General features: G+C 42.6%; 1 long non-coding RNA gene across 2 annotated transcripts in view; it reads right to left on the bottom strand.

Moving 5' to 3' along the window:
• The window catches only part of LOC132524558 (uncharacterized), a 143,145-nt gene that overhangs the window by 29,352 nt on the left and 90,021 nt on the right, over positions 1-23,772 (bottom strand). The window contains exons 9-10 of one of the 2 annotated variants that reach the window (XR_009541915.1): positions 2,980-3,035; positions 1,551-1,632 (exon numbers count right to left, since the gene is read on the bottom strand). This is a non-coding gene — a long non-coding RNA (uncharacterized LOC132524558). The remainder of the gene's footprint in view (positions 1-1,550; positions 1,633-2,979; positions 3,036-23,772) is intronic. The other variant, XR_009541916.1, reaches the window with a different exon arrangement.

Below are 23,772 nucleotides of genomic sequence, written 5' to 3'. Positions count from 1 at the left end.
CATATATCTTAACATCTACTAGCTGTCAAAGTCTGCTTTATTCTCTTCTCACAATACTTTCAAACCCTAGATAGGGCAAAACAAAGCAATCCAAATTGTGCTATATGGCATTTAAAATCATTGTAAAGTATAGGAATGTGTTCACCTATACTACTTGGCTAAGTAATATTATAATAATATAAAATAATACAATATAATAATTTGGCTAAATTTTGGCAAATATGCTATATTTATGATTATATGGAAAGGCCTCATTAATCATGACTGAAATGAGAACATACTCAGAGAACCAAATGAACTTTGGCTTGGCTTCAATAACAAAATATTTAGAAACTTCTATGACTACTCAAATGAGATCTTTTAACTCAGCAAACTGGGATATTCTGTCTCATTTATTGCCTATAAACCCTAGAAATAATCTTCAAAGACAGGTGAATACTGGTTTATCTTAGGTTAAAAGAACCATTCTGCACATTATAACCATTAAAATTTATTCTACATACTGAGTAATCTTAGATGTATATAATTATGATTCCTTTATAAATAAACTTGTCTCTGAAATCAGTGAGAATTTTGCTATACTGCACAGAAGTCACCACGATATTGTGATAAGGGTTCAAAACAGATTAAGCAATAGATTTTAGCTTCTTGATTTTCCAGCACTAGCCTTAAAACTAGAACCAAATGTATCTCTCATCTAACAAATCAAGCCGCAAACCTACAACATTTAAAATGAAGTTCTTAACTATCTTGGAAGAGTGAATTATCATTTCCAAAAGTTTTGAATAGATCCTGGCTTGTTGGGTGCTTTACTAAACTATCATTTTATATAGTCCCATTAAGAAAGAACACATGAAGGTAAGGAATCAAGTTTTACCATGAAATTCTTTTCCCTCGTTGCATATCAGCTCCCTGACTGAGTGATATAGCATGAACACATTTCAGTTTATGAGATGCTGAGCCAGAAATCCTAAAAATGCTTAAGGAGATTAAGTGATTAAAGTGGGTAACTTCAATGCATTCCAATATACACGCTTTCCTGAACACTATGAAAGTTTAGTAAACACTGAAATTAATGAAAAATACAGGTGTTACTTTTTAAAAATTATATTTAATATGCAAGATCGAATAGCACAGAGGTATCTTTCATTTGAAATAGTAATTCTTGTCTATTGGTCAGGAGAGGAATGTCAAAGTTCAAACAAAGAAAGTTGAGGAGTGAATGGTATGTGACAAAACAGAAACATAAGCTAAATTACAAACGAGGAGAGAGTTTCACACATAAAGAACTAAGTTAAGGCAAATTGGGGGGCGGGGTGTTTAGGGATAAAAGATACACACACCTTACCACAGAATGTGGACAGAAAGGCAAGAAAGCGGGTGCCCCTACCATAGCACAAAAATACAGCAAGTCTGTCAAAGCACTACTGACTAGTAGGTTATGAAACCCATTTGGTAGGTTATGAGGAACGTTTAAATGAAGAGAGAAAAAAGAGAAAAAGAAAAAGTGATAGAGAATACAATAGACTAGAAAATTCTATCACACTCACATATAGTGAAGATGTATTGGGAAACCATACATCCACGTGTGCAAGTGCGTGCACTGGGTCCTAACGTGACACGTATTTCTTCCTGTGGGTTCCAATAAAAAGGTATGAGAGGGCTTCCCTGGTGGCGCAGTGGTTGAGAGTCCGCCTGCCGATGCAGGGGACACGGGTTTGTGCCCTGGTCCGGGAAGATCCCACATGCCGCGGAGCGGCTGGGCCCATGAGCCATGGCCGCTGGGCCTGTGCTCCGCAACAGGAGAGGCTGCAACAGTGAGAGGCCCGTGTACCGAAAATTAAAATTAAAAAAAAAAAAAAGGTATGAGAACCACTCACACATTGAGCACACCACTAGTGCCCGCCTCCCTCAAGTTAATAATGTCACACTTCTGAATAGAAAAGTAACTTCCAAAGATAATAATATCCCCAAATGCCAGAGGGGAAGCATGGCAAAACACAAAACCACAGAATATTTAAAATGAACTATGTGAACTATGACACAGAAGTCCAGGGAAAGCAAGCCTTCTAGAGAAACGTCTAACACTACCAAACCAGACTGCGGGGCCTCCACTCCCAGAGTTTTTCTCCCCGCCCTGAATAAAGAGTGGAGGGAGTGGAGCCGGGGGAGACAGAAGAGCTGAAGGTGGGAGGGAAGGTGGGATCTAGAGCATCACTCTGGCCAGGAGACCCCAGTCTCCCCCACAGCGAGGTAAAGAAGGCAGGAACCGGCACAGGGTGGGTGAGGAGAAAGGTGACATGTTCAACTTTGCAATCTCAAGGCCAAGCACAGCACTAGGCACGTAATAGGCCCCTTATCAATGTTTGCTGAATGTGTCAGTAGGTCTTAATAACACCGACAGTTTTGTGATGTGAAGGCAGTGCCTGGGCAGGGTCAATAGTTTGAAACTTCTTACTCCAAGTAATCTCGGCATCATCAGAAAATGTGAGTTCTGTTCTTAATGCCATGCTCTCCATCTTTACTAACTATCCACAAGCCATTTCAGTGGCTACCTGTAAACGTAAGCCATCTCCACAAATGATAAGCTCCTCAAGAACTGTAAAGAAGCTTGTTTTGTTTCAAAAAACAAACTGATCTGACACAAGGTCATCACGAATTGAGTGCTCAAAACCAAAAGTGAATGGGTATTCAACTACTTAGAGTGCTCAAAGATTAAGAAATTAAGTTTCTCAGGCCACTGTAACAGGTCACACAGAGACCATGTGATGTTCACACTTGCTTTAGGGGCAAATGGTTTGTTTTTGTTGGGTAGTTTTTGGATGTATGACTGGTTTAGTTTAGGCTCAGGTACAGCTAAAGGAACTTAATAGTAGCAAACACTTATGTAGTTATTTACTGCGTGCCAGGTAACCTTCTAAGGACTTCACAAATATTAACTCTAATTAATGTGTACACAACCCCTGATAATGTAGTTACCTGTTCAGTGGTTTATTCTGTTCCATTAAAAGTACCTCCGTTTTTTCCATTTTCTCCTGCAAAAGATGAGGAAAATATTGTTAGTGAGTGGTCACAAATGCACACATAATGTTTTATATCATTGTTTGATATCTTCCAGACTTGAGAGTACCAACAGGGTTTCGTTAAACTTTAGTGAATTATTTCAACTGCCTAACTTTACTGAGTTCCTAAATAAAACCATTAAGACAATATCATTACATGTATCGATAAAAGGAGATTTGAAAAACAAATATTTTATGATTTCAAAAGAAATCAACATGGCATAATAATAAAAAGATAGATGCATAGGGAAACAATGTAGGGTAAGATTCTCCTTGACTCTGAATCATTCTACATTTAATATGCCTTTCCAAACTACGTTCCCTCTGAAATTCTTTTTTAGGTGGTAGCACCCTTCCCCACTGGGTGAAATAATTTCTGTTCTAAAGATAGAAACAATTGGTGAATATAGCTATTGATATTACAGATTTACTTAAAAATGATAATGGAAAAGCATCCATCAAAAAAGAGGGTGTTGCTTAGGAAAGGGAGCAGTTCAGAGAGTCTCCACCAGGGGACATTTACCTCGGGGAACTCACAACTGTCCAGGTTCTGTCCCTCCCTCTGCTGGCTCCAAAAGTCTATCTCACTAAGGTGCCAAAAATGATCATGTTTATCAATACTGATTCACGTTAACAAAGCTCATAAAAGATTGACGGATAAGCCACAAAGCCTATGGATTCATTTCCCATGAAAAATATGTCATCAGACAGCCTGGACACTTGCTCCATCCAGCTTGACCAACATACTCACATTTCTTTGGTCAATAAATACTTCCTGAAATCCCAGGTGTGGGTACCATACAGGCAGATCAAGCCAAATTAACAACAGATGGTTGGGTGAGCATGTCAGAGCAATCACAGTCCAGATGCCAGTGGCCTCCAATATTCTCTCTCCAGACAAGTGTTCTCCTATCTCCTCCACTACCACCATCCTAGTCCAAGCTGCTATCATTCTTTTCCTGGACAAACACGAAACACTTCTTGCTATTTTCCCAGCTTCTGCTTCCTCCCTTCCAATCTATTATCCACAAAGTGTCCAGAGTAAACATTTAAAAATAGAAAACAGGTCATGGCTCAGCCCTACTTCGACTCCTTTAATGCTCTGCATGGGTCTGATGATAAATACCCGAGAGTTGACTCTCAAGCCTTGGTCTGGCCCAGCTCACCCCTCCAGCCTCCTCCGTGCACACTCTTCCTATCTCCCTCACATTTCAGCCACACTGGTCTCCTTTTACTCTCTTAAATGCACAGATCCCTCAACACTTCAGAGATTTTGCACACCTTGTTTCCTCTGGCTAGAAACTAATGCACATACTCTGCACCTTCCCCACAAAGCACATACGTGCCTAGTCATCTGCAGCTCCTAGCTCATATGTCACAGGACCCCAGACTAGGACATTCCCTTATCTTAAGCTCCCATAGCATCTTGATCTTCTCCGTTGTAGCACTTACTACCGTTTATAATTACACATTTATGTGATTATTTAATTTACGTTTATGTCTCTCACTAGACTGTAAGATGCTCCATAAAGGTGAATACTGTGCTCATTTTATTAGCATGTTCCACAACAGCGGACACTCAAGAGATATTTTCATGAATGAATGACGGCTTTGGACCGTTAGAACCTGCTGCATCCATCGCCAAAACAGGGATCATTTTGCCAGGCAGACCATATGGCTTTCCTGAATGGGCTCCATCCTCCCTGATGTGTCCTGCCCCTGGGGGGGTCAGTAATTAGATGGGCACTGTCTAACTCACTTCCGTAACTTTACTGTTTCCTAGGCTTCCATAGCCAAAATAAATCTTAAGACACGAAAAGAGAAACGGCACAAAGTTCAAGATACATTTGAGTAGCACTTCTGCAGACAGGACTTGTAGCAGTGGGCTACTAAGAAACACTATAAACAAAAAGGAAAACATAAATTGCGGCCAAAGGAAACCCTTGCTGAGACAACACTGGAAAACAAGTAAATATACATGCACGCATGTGCACAAGCACCCAAAGCAGTGGTCCTCGGAGGGGGGCGTGAAAGGCTTTGAGTTTGCTGTGGGATGCCTCCACGACTACGGGGCCGACAGCAACAGAGTGTGCAGCTCTCTGAAGGAGGTTCCACACACGGCACCTCCTCCTGTCCCTGGGGCCTGACTCTGCACGCTTGGCACACTGGAGACCTGGTGTGTACTGACTGTGTCATTCTCCTATTTGCCTTACAAATCAACAACTAATGGACATTTCCTAACTCGCTGCACAGAATGTTTTAAATGGCTCACAGCTGTGGTTCACACTTTAAAGATGTTCTAACATTGCAGTCCTCTTATGTAATGAGAATGAGAACAAAACCGATAGGAAGAAGTTCCACAATGCCCTTGACTCTATATTCACAGCTAGTCATCGGGGGCTAGAAAGGGCCAACTTCACTCACTCATTCAACAAACAGCATGCACCTGAATAAGCCAGGCACGGTTCTAGGTGCTGTGGACACATAATGAACAAGACAAAACCCCTGCTTCTCAAGGAGGTAACGTTCTAGGAGGAGACAAACAGTGAACATATGTTAAGTACAGGTATACCTTGGAGACATTGCAGGTCTGGTTCCAGACCTCAATAAAGCAAGTCACACACATTTTTTGGTTTCCCAGTGAATACAGAAGTTATGCTTACACTATACTGTAGTCTATTAAGTGTGCAATAGCATTATGTCTAAAAAAAAAAAACAACATACATACTTTAATTTAAAAATTCTTTATTGCAATAAAATGCTAACCATCATCTCACACAGAGTTGCCAGAAACATTCAATTTGTAAAAAGACAACCTTTGCAAAGCACAATAAAGCAAAATGCAATAAAGCAAAGTACAATCAAATGAGGTATGCTTGTAAAACGTAAAATACGTTGGGGGGGGGGTTAAATTTTAAATAGGATGGTCAAGGAACGCCTCACTGAGAAACTGACATATGAACAAAGACCATGACTCTTTTGGAAAAGAGTCATGTAGACATCTTGGGAAAGACAGTTCCAGACAGAGGATCAGCAAGTGCAAAGGCCCTGAGACAGAACTGTGGCCTGTCTGACCTGCGGCATGCATGGGAGACAGTAGTAGGATGTGGGGTCAGAGAGGTAAACAGTGACCTTGTCAGGGTACCCAAAGGCCTTTGGCTTTTATTTTGAGGGCCCTGCAATGCAACAGAGGTGTTTGGGGCAGAGGCAAACATGATCTGGCTACTGTGTTGAGAACAGACTGAAGCGGGAGCAAGGGAGGGAGCAGCAAGACCAGTTATTAAGCTTCTGAAACAGCCCAGGCAGGAAATTACAGGGGCTTGGACTGGAGTGCAGCAGTGACGCACAGCAGTGCTGCTAAAAAGCTGACAGATTCTTCATGAAACTTTAAGACAATACCCTAGGATTAGCTCTAACTCATTTAATGGCTGATTTTAGCAGTCAATCTTTTTATCACTAAAGGGTTTTTTTTTGTTTCAATTATTACTTTTATAAAAGAAAACTTAGTGGATTTTTAGCTATGAAGAAGTAATATATGATCATCACAGACAGTGGAAAAGACCGAACAGGCAAAAACATCGTCACATCACATTACAGAAGAATTGAATATTCAAGTACTTGTGACACTGGTCACCACTATGTATTAGCGTTTTTCGTTTACTCTGAAAATAAAAGGCTCCTCGAAGTGAAGAGAAAGATCATTGAATACATGTGGCCATGGGAGTTAATGACTATTTAACATGAAGATTTTCCACTTGAAGATCTGTTGATGTACAGCAGGATAAACACCAAACACAAGTATTCTTCTTAAGATCAGGCTTAGGCCAACATGGTCCAACGCTGACATTTGTCAGCTCTGCCAGTTTGAGCTTAGCCCAGAAGGAGTATTTGCACATCACTGAGGAAGCCACGCTTTTCTGCACAGACTTTTCCCCTGAGAAACCCATGATGATAACATGATGTAAAAAATGGACATGACGAATTCTAAAAAACAATTTTTAAGTATTCTTTTTATTCTCTGCTCTGTTGGTTAATGGGGTGGGGGGGAGGTAGGGGGAGATCACAGCTCATAACTGTCGTCATGGAAACAATTCCACTCTAGGGCAGGGAAGCAGCTCTTCACTTGCTATCCAAGCCATGGGGCACGTCATCTGTGCAGTACACAGAACCCCGTCCTCCCCTAAACAGGATTTGCTGTTTAGTCAACCGTGACAAACAAAATTAAACTCTGATTCTCAACATTTAATACTTTGGGCGGATATGCCTTATTTGTTCAGCTTTTCTCAAAGTGTGCTAAGACAGGTAAATCGCTCATGGTGAATCAGGTACTGTCATCACCCACCAGAGCAGTCCTTCTCAAACTTCAGTGTGCACAGGAATTGCCAGGGGGTCTGTTAAAATGCAGATTCTGATTCAGAAGCACTGGGTTGGGGCTTGAGACTCTGCATTTCTAGTAGGCTCTCTGGCGATGCTGCTGCCGCCACCGGTCTATGGACCACCATTTGAGTACACAGTGGCAGAATATTTATTATCCTCCCTCCTTCCCCTCTCCCTACTATTCCCTCGATAAGTACCACTGACGGAGACTGAAACTACTGCACTGAAGACTGTTTTCTTACTCTTACATTAAAAATAAGAATTTGCCCTCCACGGCGTAGGATACTTAAATCCCAGCAATAAGCAAACAGTCTCTTCTGGGGCATCCTTAGCTAACTGATTAGATCTGAAACGTCTGCTTGAGCAACCACATATGGTTTTCTTTTTATTCTCCCTTTTCTTCACTCATCCTTTCCCCACATGGAAGAATGGTTCGCACAGAGGATCACCGCTATAGGGTAAGCTCCTGGCTTCAGCACTAGGTGAGGGTGTGAAAGAACCAAAATTACTGAACCTTTTCCATCTCGTCCTTTTTTTGTAAAGAGGATAATCCACAGACGACCATGGCACTGGCTTGGAAAGTACAGAATTTTTATCAAGGGGTTAAGAGTGGTCGACGAATGATTGCTTACAGGTACCGACATTACCGGCTGCCATCAACAAATAGGCTTTGAGAATCTCTCTCTAGGACCCACCCAAACCCTGCACTTTCAGACACAGGGGTCTCACATTACACACATGGCCAAATCTCTCATTCAGAACATAACTGATATTTTCAAATTACAGTTAATTCATGTGAAAATGTAACCTGAGCTTTAACATGCCTCTCTCAACCCTTAACTTCTAAGCTATTTTAGTTCAATCCTAATTAATTTTTATTAACATTTCACAGGTACGTATTTCTTTCTTAGTTTGCTTCTAAAGTAAAAGATAATAGTTATAAGATTGTAAAGAAAAATACTGTTCCTCCAGGACAAGGATCCCTGGCATATGTGTGAGAAAGGCCTACTTTTTGTTTCTCTAAAGCCATAAGATGACCAAAAGGAAATGCTGTGGTGGGGAAGAAGCGGAGGAGACGCTGGACTAACACCTCTGATTGCTTCCTGCCCTCTGGGATCCTGTGAAACCACAGAGGGAGGAACCTGGCAGAAACAGGCCGACAGACAAGAGAGTACAGCAGCAACAGCTGCTTTGGAGATCTGTGAGATCAATCTAGGCAATCACAATCAATTGTCTGTAGATTCTAAAAGGACCAACTGGAATTATCATTGGGTTATATTAAGGAAACAAACGACTAACCAAAACCTATTAAGAAGGACAAAGGTATACACAGCCTGGGGCAAGACTTAAAGAAGCAAAACACCACTTACACATAAAGGCAGGTGGCAAAGAGGAGGCAGGCTCATTCTGGGCTGCTCCTGCGGCTTGAACTCAACGGTAAAACAGAAAAGGAGACAGACTTGGCACAATACAAGGAAACACTTTCTAACAAAATACAGTTCTGAGCCAGAAAACAATTTTTCTTTCATTTTTTTTTTTTTTTTTTTTTTTTTTGCAAAGCGCTGAGCTCCCATCACTGCTGAGACAGCCTCATCCTGCTACCCTGCTCCTCCCCAGCATCAAGCACCACAGCTATGCCAGGCTGCGTGCCATTCCCCAAACGTGGTTTCACGACTCTCACACAAGTACCATGCCTGGGATGCCTTTTCATTTCTAGGCCACCCCTTCAGGCTTGAAATCTCAGCTTCCACATAACCTCTGTGAATCGTATGCTGTCTCTCTTCCTCCAAACAGGCTGAGAGCGGGCCCCTCACCCAGGTAACCTCACACGCCTCCTCCCTGCACATCCTCATCCAGCTGTACATACTTTTAGACTGGGAGGCCTCTGAGGGAGGGGTCATGAGTACTTACCTGTGTATCTGCAGTGCCTGCCATAGTGACCTGGACACAGCACGCATCAGCTGGAAGGTGAAGGAAGGAAGAGGAGAGGAGGGAAGTGAAGAGAAAGAAGATGATGCCTAAATTTTCACATCTTTGGGCTTCCCTGGTGGCGCAGTGGTTGAGAGTCCGCCTGCCGATGCAGGGGACACGGGTTCGTGCCCCGGTCAGGGAAGATCCCACGTGCCGCGGAGCGGCTGGGCCCGTGAGCCATGGCCACTGAGCCTGCGCGTCCGGAGCCTGTGCTCCGCAACGGGAGAGGCCACAACAGTAAGAGGCCGGCGTACCGCAAAAAAAAAAAAAAAAAAAAAAAAAAAAAAAAAAATCACATCTTATGCACATTGCAGAAGGAATTCTGACATTGGGAGAGAAGTTAATTTGAATGAACATTTTCTACACAGAAAGACATGAATTACTGTGGCTTTAAGGTTTATCATTTTAGGTATGTTTTGATCTAATTATTGTTAATAGCTGTTTAGAAACAGTCCCAATATTTTGCTTTTATTTATGTATCTAAATACACATATTTACTATGCTATTTAATGATACAAATAAGTTTCCCAAAAGTTTAAAAAATATTTTAAAAAAATCTTCCATAGTTACGGGGAAGCCTGCAGAAAATGCGCCCATGGCATTTTCCTCAAGTTTGGAATAAGTATATCACTAAAGCAAGTACAGGGCCACTACTGCCAAAAGACCCCAGCAATACTTTGTAAGCCTTTATGCTGAAACTCTGCATACCAGAAACAGAACTCTGTCTTCAAACTTTTCCTGATTCATGCAAGGCTTTACCATCAGTTCTGTTTTCCTAAGCAACTACACCCAATTAATCTGCTCTGTACACCACCAGTGGCAATTCTCAAAACACGAGGAGCATGTGAAGGGCCATTCTGATGGCCTCGGGGGAGTGACGGGGCAGTGACAGGCAGGTGAATACATCTGGGAACTACAGAACCATTGCTAATGACCGCAATTACTCTTTGGGAGGATTTCTATAAACCGCACCAGCACCCTTCCCACAGAACAGATGACAGGTGAACCCACACCTGAGACCAGAAAACTGTCTGCCAGAGCCTGGCTCTGCATCAGCCCCAACGTCTTCCCCCGACAGATGACTATGAACACGCTGCCACCCTTGCCTTCCGCACAGCCCGCTTCCTTAAGTCCCACCTTCTTTCCCGTGCTGCTGCCCTGGGTGGCAACAGAACGGGTCTGGGCTCTGTGGGCACCCACCTGGCCAATTCCCGCGGCTATGGGGCAAGGCTGAGGAGGATGCTGACCTCCTCGCAGTGGGTGGCGGGGTATCTGCATATGAACTGCTGCCCTGTTTCCTTTTTACAGAGGGAGGCATGGTAAACTGTCTCCATGAGAACGTTAGTTTAGGAGTGAATGAAGTCTTTTTATTTATTTATTTATTTATTTATGGCTGCGTCAGGTCTTCATTGCAGTGCGCAGGCTTTCTCTAGTTGCGGCGAACGTGGGCTACTTTTCGTTGCGGTGCGCGGGCATCTCATTGCGGTGACTTTTGTTGCGGAGCACAGGCTCTAGGCACACGGGCTTCAGTAGTTGCGGCGCCATGGGCTCAGTAGTTGTGGCTCACGGGCTCTAGAGCACAGGCTCAGTAGTTGTGGTGCATGGGCTTAGCTGCTCCGTGGCATGTGGGATCTTCTCGGACCAGGGATCGAATCCGTGTCCCCTGCATTGGCAGGTGGCTTCTCAACCACTGCACCACCAGGGAAGTCTCTAGGAGTGAATGAAGTCTTTATTGCACTTCATGAGACTTAAAAAAATAGCTTTGAGATATATATGTATTTCAGAGGACAGCAGAAGTCTTCTGGCCTAACATCAAGTCATACTATCGATAAACTTATATTAGCATATCTTTTTACCCAAAAAAATGCTAGATTTGTAAAATGGAAAAGGGCAGGATGGTGCAACAGACTGGCCAGATGCAGCTTTGATCATATTGATTTCTTTTCAGCCTACAGGTTTTACAGTGGCAGTAAGAGGTGGCCTGGGCTGAGTGACAGAGGACACGGATATGCTTCAAAGTGAAAAATGCCCGTGCAGAGCCCTGAGCACAGCAACACCTGAGCAGGGCGGCTGCCCCAGGAGCGACCAGCAAACATGCTGAGGAACAGGATGTCTGGTGGTTACTCTTGATCTGAGGCTGTTTGTCAATAGAGTAGAATTTTCAAAACAAAACCTTTTTTATTTTTAATTTTGCCAGTTCCTCCTTATATCTGAGCAAACTAGTGGGGAAATAAAGTGGCAAACTTCAAAGTGGATTTTTGCGGCCCGCCCCCTGCTCCAATTCCTCAGCCGGCCACGAGGGAGAAGGATGCTTCTTTCAGGAAGACCCACCTGGACCCTGACTGAAGGGCAAAGGCCCCCCAAATATCAGTCTCCCATCCTGACACCTGGTCAGGTCATTAGGAAGAATCTGCCCAATACCTACTATCCCCACAATAAACCTGGGTTCCATAGTCCAACAAGGAAATGGAGGGAAAGGAGCCGTTACTGAGAGCTGGCTACATCCCACACAGTTTCACATTCACCTTTTATTTATTTATTAAAAGTTTGTTTGTTTATGTATGTATGTATGTGTGTATGTATGTGTGGCTGTGTCAGGTCTTAGCTGCAGTATGAGGGATCTTTGGTTGCGGCGTCCAGGCTTCTCTCTAGTTGTGGCGTGCAGGCTTGAGGGTGTGTGGGCTCTGTAGTTTGTGGCACGTGGGCTCTCTAGTTGAGGCACGCAGGCTCAGTAGTTATGGCACGCAGGCTTAGTTGCCCTGCAGCATGTGGGATCTTAGTTCTCTGACCAGGGATCGAACCCGAGTCCCCTGCATTGGAAGGCAGATTCTTTTCCACTGGACCACCAGAGAAGTCCCCATGTTCACCTTTAGAACAACCCATGGGTAGATTTAAATGGACGGGAGGTGTGAGTATGTAGGCTCAGAAAGGTTAAGTAACTTTCTAAGCTTAGCTCCCACCAAGGAGATTTCCCAAGGCCTGAGAGGCCTCTTGCCACCCTCTCCCAGGATGCCTCCTCCACGGTAGGCCCCGAAACAGGCCCCCTCTCACACCCAGAAAAAGAACACACCTGCTCTAATGACAGGACTTAACTAGGACAATAGGACCGAAGGCTAAACAGGCTAACAATAAAAACACGAACCAAGCCAGGAATAACTGAAGGTCTCGCAGACCACATGTCCCGATGTGGCGCACTTCACAGGAATGGGAAAACAAGCCCCTCTCTGCAGTGCTGTGCGGAAAAACCCCTCACCAGTCTCCCCAGGATACAGAGAGGAGACAGCCTGCAGGAGTACCTGGGATATGCCCCAGTGCAAAGGCAGTGGGCCTCTATCCCCGGTTACAAAAACTAACAGAAAATTCCAGGACATTTCTAGAGGGCCTTGCCCCAGACCCTGAAACTCGGGATCCATGCAGGGAGCCCTACAGTTCATCATCTTACGCTGTATGTTGCCTTCCTGGGCTTGGGAGAAAGCTGCACAAGTGCAATACCAAGGGACAAATAAAGACCCAAACTTTAGCGAACAAACAAGCAGGAAGGGGGCGGGGGGCGGGGTGGAAGTTCCCTGGAGTCGGGGAAAGGAGAGAGAGAAAAGCATTTTTTAAAAAAATTAAAATATTTGTTTCTCTAGAATTGAGAATGAAGAGAAATGACCAGAAAGCACTGGTGAGCGGAGGAAGAAGGTGACACCATGGTCTCAAGCCAGAACAGAGAGTTCACGTAAGCCCGGGTGTGTGCTTGCCTCCATTCCCGCCCGCCCACGGCTCCTGGGGCAAATGAATTCTTGGCTGTGCAGGTATGTGTGGGAGGCCTGATTTATTTTCCAACCACTAGAGCTTTGCCCAGAACTACTTAATCACAATTTTTCAAGGTCATACATTCAAATATGATGTTACTACCTCACAAAACAAGTAACTCTAGGGTCTGTGGAGTAGGAGGCGGGGAAAGAAGGAATTAACCATCCTCACTTGAACTATCTTCTTATCCACTCTTACTGTGTATCTCTCATATGTTCTCAGAAAATCAACAAACTGCCAAAACACATAGCTAAAAGAAATAATAGCTAACTTTAATATAATGCTTACACACTATGGCAAGCACAATTCTAAATGCTCTGTATATATTAACTTATTTCACCCTCAAAATTCTTTGAGGTGGGTACTATTGTCGTTATTAGCCCTATTTATAGCTGCATCCAGAGGGTAAGTGACTTGCCCGGCTACCAACAGCAGGGCACCCTGTGCACCTGCCCTATGCTATACTCCTCCCTTCTCTGTGTTCGGCTCTCTGGCACCCCCAAAAGGCAAAATTATAACAAGAGCTCTGTTCCATTATGGGATATCTAACTGATTTTCCCTGCGCAGTAGGGCTTTCTTTAAGCTACTTTTCTGGGAGGAATATTATCAGAGCCAGTCCCCACCTTTAACCCTGCTGCTCAAAAAAGCCATATAAGCTGGAAAAGTCCCAGAGCTCAAACCACAATTCCCCTTACACGCTGCCTGATTAGAAGCAGTTCGAAGCAAAGCTTTGATCCCTGTTAAAATGTAAAAGCTCTGGGAGGTGTACTCTTTATGCTGTTATCAGTTTGTAGTGAAAGTTGCACTGTTATCTTTTTAATGGTAAGTTTAATGATAAGAACTTCAGGTGGTTTCCAGGCATCCAATCCACCTGTCCAGTTTGGACCTGTTCACTGCTGGGTGCCTAGAACTCTCCAGGACCTGGCACGTTAACAGTTGTTCAATATACCAGCATGGGTGAACAACTGAACAAATGAATGGCTATAATTCTTGCAGAAGTCAGTTTTAGGGCACATTTATGATGCAGGTAGGTCTTAAAGTGGAAGCCAGGTTGGGCAAAGTATCACTGGAAAGGTCTAAAGAACAAGTAAATTACTGTCTCACAGTAATGACTTTGAAAGAAACCCCAGGCATATTTAAATATATGAAAAGGATCTCTCTTTGAATTTATTGAGAATGGATTATATTTTTAAATGTATATAGAGCTACTTTATTAATGAAGAAGGTAATCTAAGAGGGTAGTGATATCTACATCATCTTTCTCTACAATTACACTTTCCCAAAAGATGTGGTGCCCTAGAACAACATCTCTTCTCCTTAATATTCTCATACCCAAGTCCTGTATGTGTTCTCAAGGGCCTCCACAAATGTCTTTTATTCCAGGAACCCTTCCCTGTGCTCCTGGCCAGAAGAGGTCATCCCCCGCTTTCTACTCAAAGTTACTTTGTTCTTTCTTTTGTGTACATAAATGCACTTCCTGAATTGTTGTATTTTTCTCACCTGCACTACCTGGCTGTCCCCAACTCTATCTCCATATTCCACAGGGAACCAAACATTTTTCCTAACATAATCAGCATCCAGTCGACATCAGACTAATGTTTTTAAAAAGACTCTACTAATGGAAACCCTCCAAGGATACACCACCATCTGTTTCTAGTGTTCAAATACATTTTAGATATTTTAAAAACTGTAATTTTTTTTTAATGACACTGAAATGGTTTATACGCAAGCTTCTCACCGACTGCGGACACACAGCATCATGTGTCAAAGATCCTGTCTGGGAGATGCAGGCGATCCCTGTGGTAGGCTCCCCTGCCACCTCCACGTGCACATGTGAACTTCTTGTAAGTGTGACACTGGGAAGGGAAGCTGTAGCTCCACCCGGTCGTGTGAAAAATACTGTGTGCACAGTCTGCTCGCTCTCAAGAGGTTGTTCAAGTAAGCACATGAATACAGACCGCACCCCAGTGTCGGCTGCCATTAAATGAGGGTGAGGCACAGGGGGCATCTGGTCGGCCTTGCTTTCATCGCAGTAGAAAGTCCTTTGTGATAATACCCTACTTGAGAGAGGGTAAATATTTATTCTAAGAATTAGATGTTTCCTGTATGACTTTAGATTTATGATAAGGAATGTGACCTGTTGTTTCCATACGTTTAGTTACAGGGTTACGATTTTGAAACAAATATTCCCTACCTTAGATTGGTTGAATTGAAAAACATCCTGGGATCCCAAGGCAAGTTATTTAAAAACAAAACAAAAACAAAAAACTCTTGTTACAATTTGCAAGTAATTATCTGTGAGAACAGATTTTTTTTAAAATATGATGCATTTAAAGCAAAGTATATAAGTTTATTAAACACAGCTGATCATGTGAATACAGCTATTATTATACAATTATCAACACCAGATTTTTTAGTGTTTCGTTATATCTTAAGAGCTTCATTGCTCTTGCTGACTCCTCAGTAAACATTATAAATGTAAACTCCAAAAAAATTTATAGTACTAGGAAATGTCACTTTATCTGTTTTCTTTTTTTTAATTGTTTTTTTTTTTGCGGTGCGCGGGCCTCTCACTGTTGTGGCCTCTCCCGTTGCAGAGCACAGGCTCCGGATGCGCAGGCTCAGCGGCCATGGCTCACGGGCCCAGCCGCTCCACGGCATGTGGGATCCTCCCGGACCGGGGCACGAACCCGTGTCCCCTGCATCGGCAGGTGGACTCTCAACCACTGCGCCACCAGGGAAGCCCACTTTATCTGTTTTATATGGTAGAGTTTCATTTCATTTGATGAAAGGATTCCCTGCCCCCGCAAAAGTTTGAAAACGTCTGTTAGTTTTTCTCAAATCCCAATCTAGGGAGCGGCTGCAGTAGACCTGGATGAGCTTTTTTACCATATGGTTTTTCCTGGGCTCTGTTCTCAGTAGTTCCCTTCGGATAGGCATGAAGTGAGCTGAGAATATGGCAAGGGGTGGGGAAGCAGGGCGGGAGCGGGGAGGGGGGATAAAAAGGAAACCACTGATCTAATCAACACATAACTGTCTTCATAGAATTTTTGGTCAAATGCTTCAGTAAAATCAAGACAAAACAAGTCAACAACGTACCCTTAATATGTGAACTTTTTCACAAAAGGAAACAAAGTTAGTTTTATATTATTTGTCCTTTAGTGAACTCATACTGGACCTACTAATACCATATACTTTTCAAAACGTTCACACATCATCTATTGAACTCTATGTTTCGTTGGTGATCAATAGCCAGAGCATGCATTTGGCCTCCAGAACCTCTTGCTTTATTTAAAATTTGGAAAAAGGTTGTTCTTCTCCTGTCTTCAATCCCTTTTAAATTCTGTATGATTTGTCAACAGTTAGTAAACACTGAGGTCTTCTGAGATATTTGCAAGCTCCTTCAGCAAACTAGAGAGTTTGAGAACCACTAATTCATAACAGTCATCACTGGCTATCTCCTCCACACTGAGCTACACTTCCCAAGACACTGCTGCACTTCTGTACACTTTACAATTTCAAAATCATTTTTCTTGCTGGAAAAGATTGGAAGTAAAGCAGCAGTCAGTAAGATCACAGACTTTTTTTTACACAGAAGGATACTTTGGAATGTAACTACTCTACTACACTGATTTTTCTTAAGATAAGGAAATACATTTAAGAAACATACCCAAGATGAAACAGTCATTGGCAAAGTGAGAACTCAGCATCCACCTTCCACAGTTTAGTAATCAAAGATCTAAGTTCACATTCAGATTCTTCTACTCACTAGCTGCAGGCGTCTTGGTCAAACCCCATAAGCCACAATTTACTTAGATATTAAAATGGGAATTATATCTTCCAGGGTTGTTAGGTATATTAAAATGAAGATACTTAATGGTCTTCTGGAAAAGCATCTGACTCCAAGTAAGTACACAATAAATGTTAGCAGTTGTAAACACATTTTTTTTGGCTAGAGTTTTAGAACAAAAGAGAATTCTCCAGGTATGGGGTAGACTTCTCTGGAAAACCTTTGCATTCTTAAAGTGGGGACAAAAGGAATTAGGTGCTAGAATATTCCCCAGTGCTATGGGTATGAAGGTTGTGGGCTTGTGGTCTTGAAAAAGGGAGTTAACCGTTGGGGATGATTTCTCCAAAACTGGGAGAGGAAAGGGTTAGGGTCCCATGAAGGGCAAAGCCCTGACCCATTCACACGCCCACAACCTTCATACCCATAACCCTGGGGGATTCTAGCACCTTGATTTCCTATTTAAACAGCAGAAGAAATGGAGAGCATTTGAAGGTGGGGGAAAGAAAGGTGACTGGCCAGGAGAGACCAGCCCCTTCCTGGCCACAGGTCAGTGGAACCTCATTACTTTATATAAGATACATCAGCCACCTGCCAAATCCAAAGAAGTGCCTGTCCTCAAATGCAGTTTCTGCTAAACACATTTCTATACAGATATTTCTCATCTATTGTATAGCTCTAGAGCAGATGGGTTTAACATCCTCTCTTGCACCCCCAGTGGCAGTGCAGCACCCCCTCCAGCTCCTGCACGTTCTCCTTGGAGCAGCAGAGCTAAGCAGGGGTTGAGGAAAAGGAAAGGGGTGAACCACGCAGCTCTTTAGGGACAGTCACCAAGTTAATTTCTTCTTCTCCACATCCATGGGTAATATGCCCAATGTAGCACCATAAAATACCAAAGCTACAGTACTAGCGAAGTTGCTGCCAAGCTATTTTATCATTTCCAACATTCCTGGTAGTAACTACCACACCTGAACCAAAAAGAATAGGCCATCTGAGAACACACATAGGCACTTGGCAAGTTTCTAAGAAAACTATTTGCAGATCAGTAGGGATATCCATCTCCAATCTCAGTCTTCGACCAGAAAGTTCTACTGCACAACAATAGTTTTTGAAAAGACACACCTTTTAAAATATTTATCTACCACTCTAGACTCCAGCTCCACCCATTCAAGCCCTACCCATTCTTTTACTTTCTGCACAATTGCCACCTTTTGTATCGAAACTTTCCATAAACCATATCCATTCTTCTCAGGGAGAAAGGAGTGAGCTCCCACGGTGCTCTGTCTCTAATGTCCCAATAGCACCATCGTTTTCTGCCTGCATGGCTTTATTTCCTCTTTAAGCACAATGGGCATAGGACCTGTACGGTTCTGACTTTCTTCTAGTGCCAGCATCTTGCACATACACCATGCGTGTATGTATATATGTGTGTATGTCTTGGGAGGACACGTGGACACACACCAAGATTTACTGAGCAGCTACTATGTCCCAGGCACTGTGTTTTACCTACACCATTGGTTTTTATCTGAACAACATCTCTATCAAGTAGTCCTTATCAGCCCCAGCTTGCAGATGAAAAAAACTGAAATTCAGAGAGGTTAAGGCTTGGCCAAAATCACAGAGCTGAGTTTCAAACCCAGGTCTGATTGATTCTAAAAGCCCATGCACTTATAAAGTTAATATCCAACAAGCATTCAGTAAATCACTTAATGAAAAGCATTTCTATGCAGGGTATTGTGCTGAGAACTACTGAGAATCAAGATGCTTTAAGTTCAGCAACTGTAAGTAACTATACTACAAAGTAGTAAGTAACAAGGCCAAGAAAAGGGTTTACATAAACATTAAGAATGTTCAGAGGAGTGTGAGACCACTGTTTTTGGAGGTGGAGCAGGTAAGTGGAGAGGGCTGGGGGGAGAATTAAGATAATCATGAAGAATATGGCAGACCTGAAACCTGGATTTAGACAAGCAGAGATGAAAGGTAATAGTATGTCAAAGAGTAAATGAGCTCACCCTAATATTCTTCCTATAGCAGGAAAGTGGACTAACAAATTACATTCAATAAGATTGTATCCTGGACGGCAAAGACAACGTCATATACTTGTTTTTTCTGTAATATTCATTCTGGAAACATTTAATAACTATTTAGTGATGGAGAAAGGACAGGAAAAGGGATAAGGGGTGTGGGGTTTGTACTATTCCTTAGAATATTTAATTAACTCAGACACACTGTCCCACATGCAGTCTGGTTTTATAATACATATTAATTAAATCCTATTCCAGTCATTAACAATCTTTCACTAAGTTGTATATGTTTTCTACCCGATCATAAGTCTTTATGGATACTTCATATTCACAATGACTAGCCCAAATCACTGTTATCAGTTTTACTCCCAAAACTAAGCACAAATGTATTTTAATCTATTTATCTGTACATCAAAGAATTTTTCTTTGGAAAATAGCCTAGTATTTAAAAAAAGGTAAAAATTAACAAAAGGTGCCCATCTACCTAAAAAAGAAAAGAGGAGCCATCTACATGCAAAGCAACATAATAGAATTACAAAGCCAAACTTAAAGGTAGCATCTGCTTCTAAAGGATATGTTGGCAGAGAAAATTAACCAGTTGTATTATTGCCTTAAGCAATGAAAACCTGTTTCATTTCCTTCTTGTCTTTTTGAAAAGACAACATGTCACAGTCAGACTTTTTAAAATAACAGCATCCATTCTTGCGACAAATGTTTGCCAAGGGGGGCAGGGAGGAAGGAAAGGAATAAGAAGGAAAAGAAAGTGGAAAAGAGATAGGAAACAGTAAGACGCCATCTGCTGGCAAAAGGGAGAAAAAAAGGGAGAGAAATTTGAGAGCACCACTGATTAGCTTGAAAAAATGTCAAATGAGTTTTCCAGTCATCCTCATGAAGCAATGAAACAGAAAATGTTACTATGAAAATATGTGGAATATTTTTTTTTACTTTTGTAAAGTTCATGTCCTAAAAACTCACTGTTACTACTAAAACAAATTATAAAGACCACCATTCCTTGAGTGCAGACAGAACTACACCCGAAACTATTTTAGGCATCAGAGGAGTATTAACACTGAATGAACTAGAAATACCCCAATGATATATTTCAGCTTTTCCAGGCAGAGTCAGCTAAGGGATGATTTCTTTGGTTAGAAGCAGTCATCTAAATTTTAAGCACACCTGTAACAGCAGAAGACTACAGATTACTAAAGGATGATCATTCTCTACAAATAGGATGTTGAACATTATTCACCACTGATTACAAGCTAGCTAAGCAATATATCAATTACTCATTCTATGCTACAAAAAGGTATAACAAATTATAAGAAGTAAAAGCTCAGTGGCTGTGAATAAAATTAAAACTAAACGATAAGTCTCAGAGCTGAGGAGAAAGGAGAAAGGGAAAGAGGGGTTTACCCGCATGTACACCTTTAAGAAATTGTAACCAACTGGTTTTCTTTTCTTTTTTCAATTAACCTGGCCACCACACACACATACACACACACACACACACACACACACACACACACACACACACACACACACACACACACCCTCTACCTGTTTCCATTTCAAATACACACACACACACACATACACCCTCTACCTGTTTCCATTTCAAATACACCCATACTCCCAGCTGAAATAAAACATCTCAGCTTGACAGGCAGTTTCTTTCAATACCCCAATTTTTGGTATGAGGCATTTCTTAGCATTTAAGAAGTACTACTATGTATTTGTATATGGAGCATCTGAAGGCCAGCTACACACCAAAGGACGAAAGTACCCAGTGGACATCACTGTGGTTTTAGAGCTGGAGCATGCTGTCCGTAAGTTCTCATTTCACAATACTTGGGGTTTGCTGGTTCACTACACTGATAACTTTAGGCATTTAACCTTCAAAAATACATGGTTTCCATTGATTTGTCTATATACTATTTGATTGTTTTGCATTAAACAGAATTTAAGAGATATTTTGGGGACTTCCCTGGTGGCGCAGTGCTTAGGAGACCGCCTGCCAATGCAGGGGACATGGGTTTGAGCCCTGGTCCGGGAAGATGCCACATGCCGCGGAGCAACTAAGCCCGTGCGCCACAACTACTGAACCTACGCTCTAGAGCCGTGAGCCACAACTACTGAGCCCGTGTGCCACAACTACTGAGCCCGTGTGCCACAACTATACTGAAGCCGGTGCGCCTAGAGTCCGTGCTCCGCAACAAGAGAAGCCCTCGCGCCGCAATGAATAGTAGCCCCCGCTCACCTCAACTAGTGCACAGCAATGAAGACCCAATGCAGCCAAATATAAATAAATAAAGTTATTTTTAAAAAAGATATTTTGTTACCGGATCATGGTATTTTTTGTTTTTGATTGTGGTCTTAAACTCTGTGTACAGAGGCTACAAAAGCTCAAAAACAGTGGACAAAGAGTCATATTACAGGGAACATAATGTCTTTTTACCTCATGTTATGGTAACTATGCTACTCCTTGAAGCAGTTATGTCAGTCTCTAACTGAACGTAGTGCTGTGTTAGTATAAATGGATGTCAGCTTGAGGGCTTAGGATCACTAACACTTTTCCTATTGAAATTATTTAATTATTGACAATTTTTTTTAGAGTTTTTTTGATGGGGACCATATTTTAAAGTCTTTATGGAATTTGTTACAATATTGTTTCTGCTTTATGTTTTGGTTTTTTGGCCTCGAGGCATGTGGGATCTTAGCTCCCCAACCAGGGACTGAACCTGCACCCCCTGCACTGGAAGGTGAGTCTTAACCACCGAACAACTTTTTTTTTTTTTTTTTTGCGGTACGCGGGCCTCTCACTGCTGTGGCCTCTCCCGTTGCGGAGCACAGGCTCCGGACGCGTAGACCCAGCAGCCACGGCTCACACGCCTAGCCGCTCCGCGGCACGTGGGATCCTCCCGGACCGGGGCATGAACCCGCGTCCCCTGCATCAGCAGGCGGACTCTCAACCACTGCACCACCAGGGAAGCCCTGGACAACTTTTAAGAATTTATCCTACGACGATTTTTCAGAACAAATGACCCACATAATGTTGAGGCCGACTTATAAAACACCTCGGAGGGAAAAAAAGTAAATGTGGGTTGACCCTAATATATTTTAACAAAAGAAAAATGCACTAAGGTTTGATGATCTATGCAATTGCCATGGTTTAATAATGATACCTTAAAGCACCAGAGTCCTCTGAAGTGCTCTAATGGAGGATACCAAAAAGGGTTAAGGACATGGTAGCAGTGACATAAATCTACAGAAAAGATCCTTCATTAGGGGAGGACACACGGTGTGGTGCAGGGAGTACTGAGCAAGCAGTCAGAAAATCCTGATTCTTATTCTCAGTTCCATCACCAGCCACCTGGATTTCCACCCCTGACTCTCAGTCACCTCGGTTGACAAAGGGAGATTAGTCCTTCCAGCCCCACCTGCCAGTTTCTAGCAGCCCTATTAGCCAATAAAACAAGCACACACTCAAAACCCAAAACCCATATCTATTACTGAGAATAGGATCCTAGACAGTGTCACCTCTAAAGATGATTGAGGACCATTAAATCATATATTAGCAAGAAAAAATGGGGTCAGCTCAAACTACTATTCTAAATTTAGTGTGTATCGATCCATGGATGTCTTCATATTTTTACCACTTATTTCTGCATCCACAAAAGTTAAATAGTGGTGTCTTCCTGCACTTGTCTCTTTATACACATGTTCCAAAGTTTCTCTAGGGTATATTCCTGTAAGTGGAAAGGCTAGATATGGGGTTTGCCCAGATTTAACCTTACTGTCACGCCTTGGTCTATGTCTCTGGTCCAGAATGGCTTCTTGCATTGGAATCTACTCTTAATTCCAATCCCCGTTGGTCTCTGACTTTACCTCCCCTATCCCATTTATAGTTTTGTCCTTCGTACTTAACACTCGGCCTGGCTTTTACTGTATGACTTTACCTCCCCTTTTTGATCATCAATCACTAGGTACTACTCCAGCTATGCTGTCTCCATCCAATCCAGCCTTAGGACCCTTTCGCCACACAGCCAGTGCATGGTGTGTGAAAGGCACTCCTACAGTTACCCCCTATTTCCCAGTTTCAAAGACCACTGCTTGCTACTTCAGAAGTCAGCAAACATTTATTAAGTCTTTACTCTGTGCAATGCACAGAGACCCAACATACATGTGTATGTGCAGAGTCTGAGTATCATTTGCTTTCCCTACATAGACTCAATGAGTGCTCTATACCAAGAGGCCTCAATGAACAGATTACAATTAACCAGCCTTAAGAAACTCCAGTCTGAAGTCGGTGACATTTTCGGAGAAGAGGAGGAAGGGAGCAGGTATGCGTATGATAAGCAGGCAACCTTCCTGTCCCTACCTCCCGCCCTATTTCAAGGTATATGTTGGATTAAGGGAGATGAAGAGTAGGTTTTCTGTGCAGCACTGAGGATTCTGGAACTTGTTCTGTCAAGTGTCATCCTGCTCCCCTTCCCCCTGCCGAAGGGCCACTGTAGACAGTCAGCATTACTTGTTACAACATGACCCTGGCAAATCATTTCGTTTCTAAAAACACTGAGGATCTCCAGTTGCTAAATCTCAGTCGCCGTATCTGTAAAAGGGAGGTAAATGATATCCACCTGCCAGGCTTTTTCTGAAGATTCAATGAGAATGTACGGAACAAGCAGATGTAGTGGGGCTTTGCGCCTTGCTCCAAAACCGGGAACAGGGGCCAAAGTCACCATCAGACAGACGC

Source organism: Lagenorhynchus albirostris, chromosome 8 (assembly GCF_949774975.1).
Source record: "Lagenorhynchus albirostris chromosome 8, mLagAlb1.1, whole genome shotgun sequence".
NCBI lineage: Eukaryota > Metazoa > Chordata > Mammalia > Artiodactyla > Delphinidae > Lagenorhynchus > Lagenorhynchus albirostris.
The sequence above is the reverse complement of the archived record's forward strand: the minus strand, read 5'-3'. Positions and strand labels throughout refer to the sequence as shown.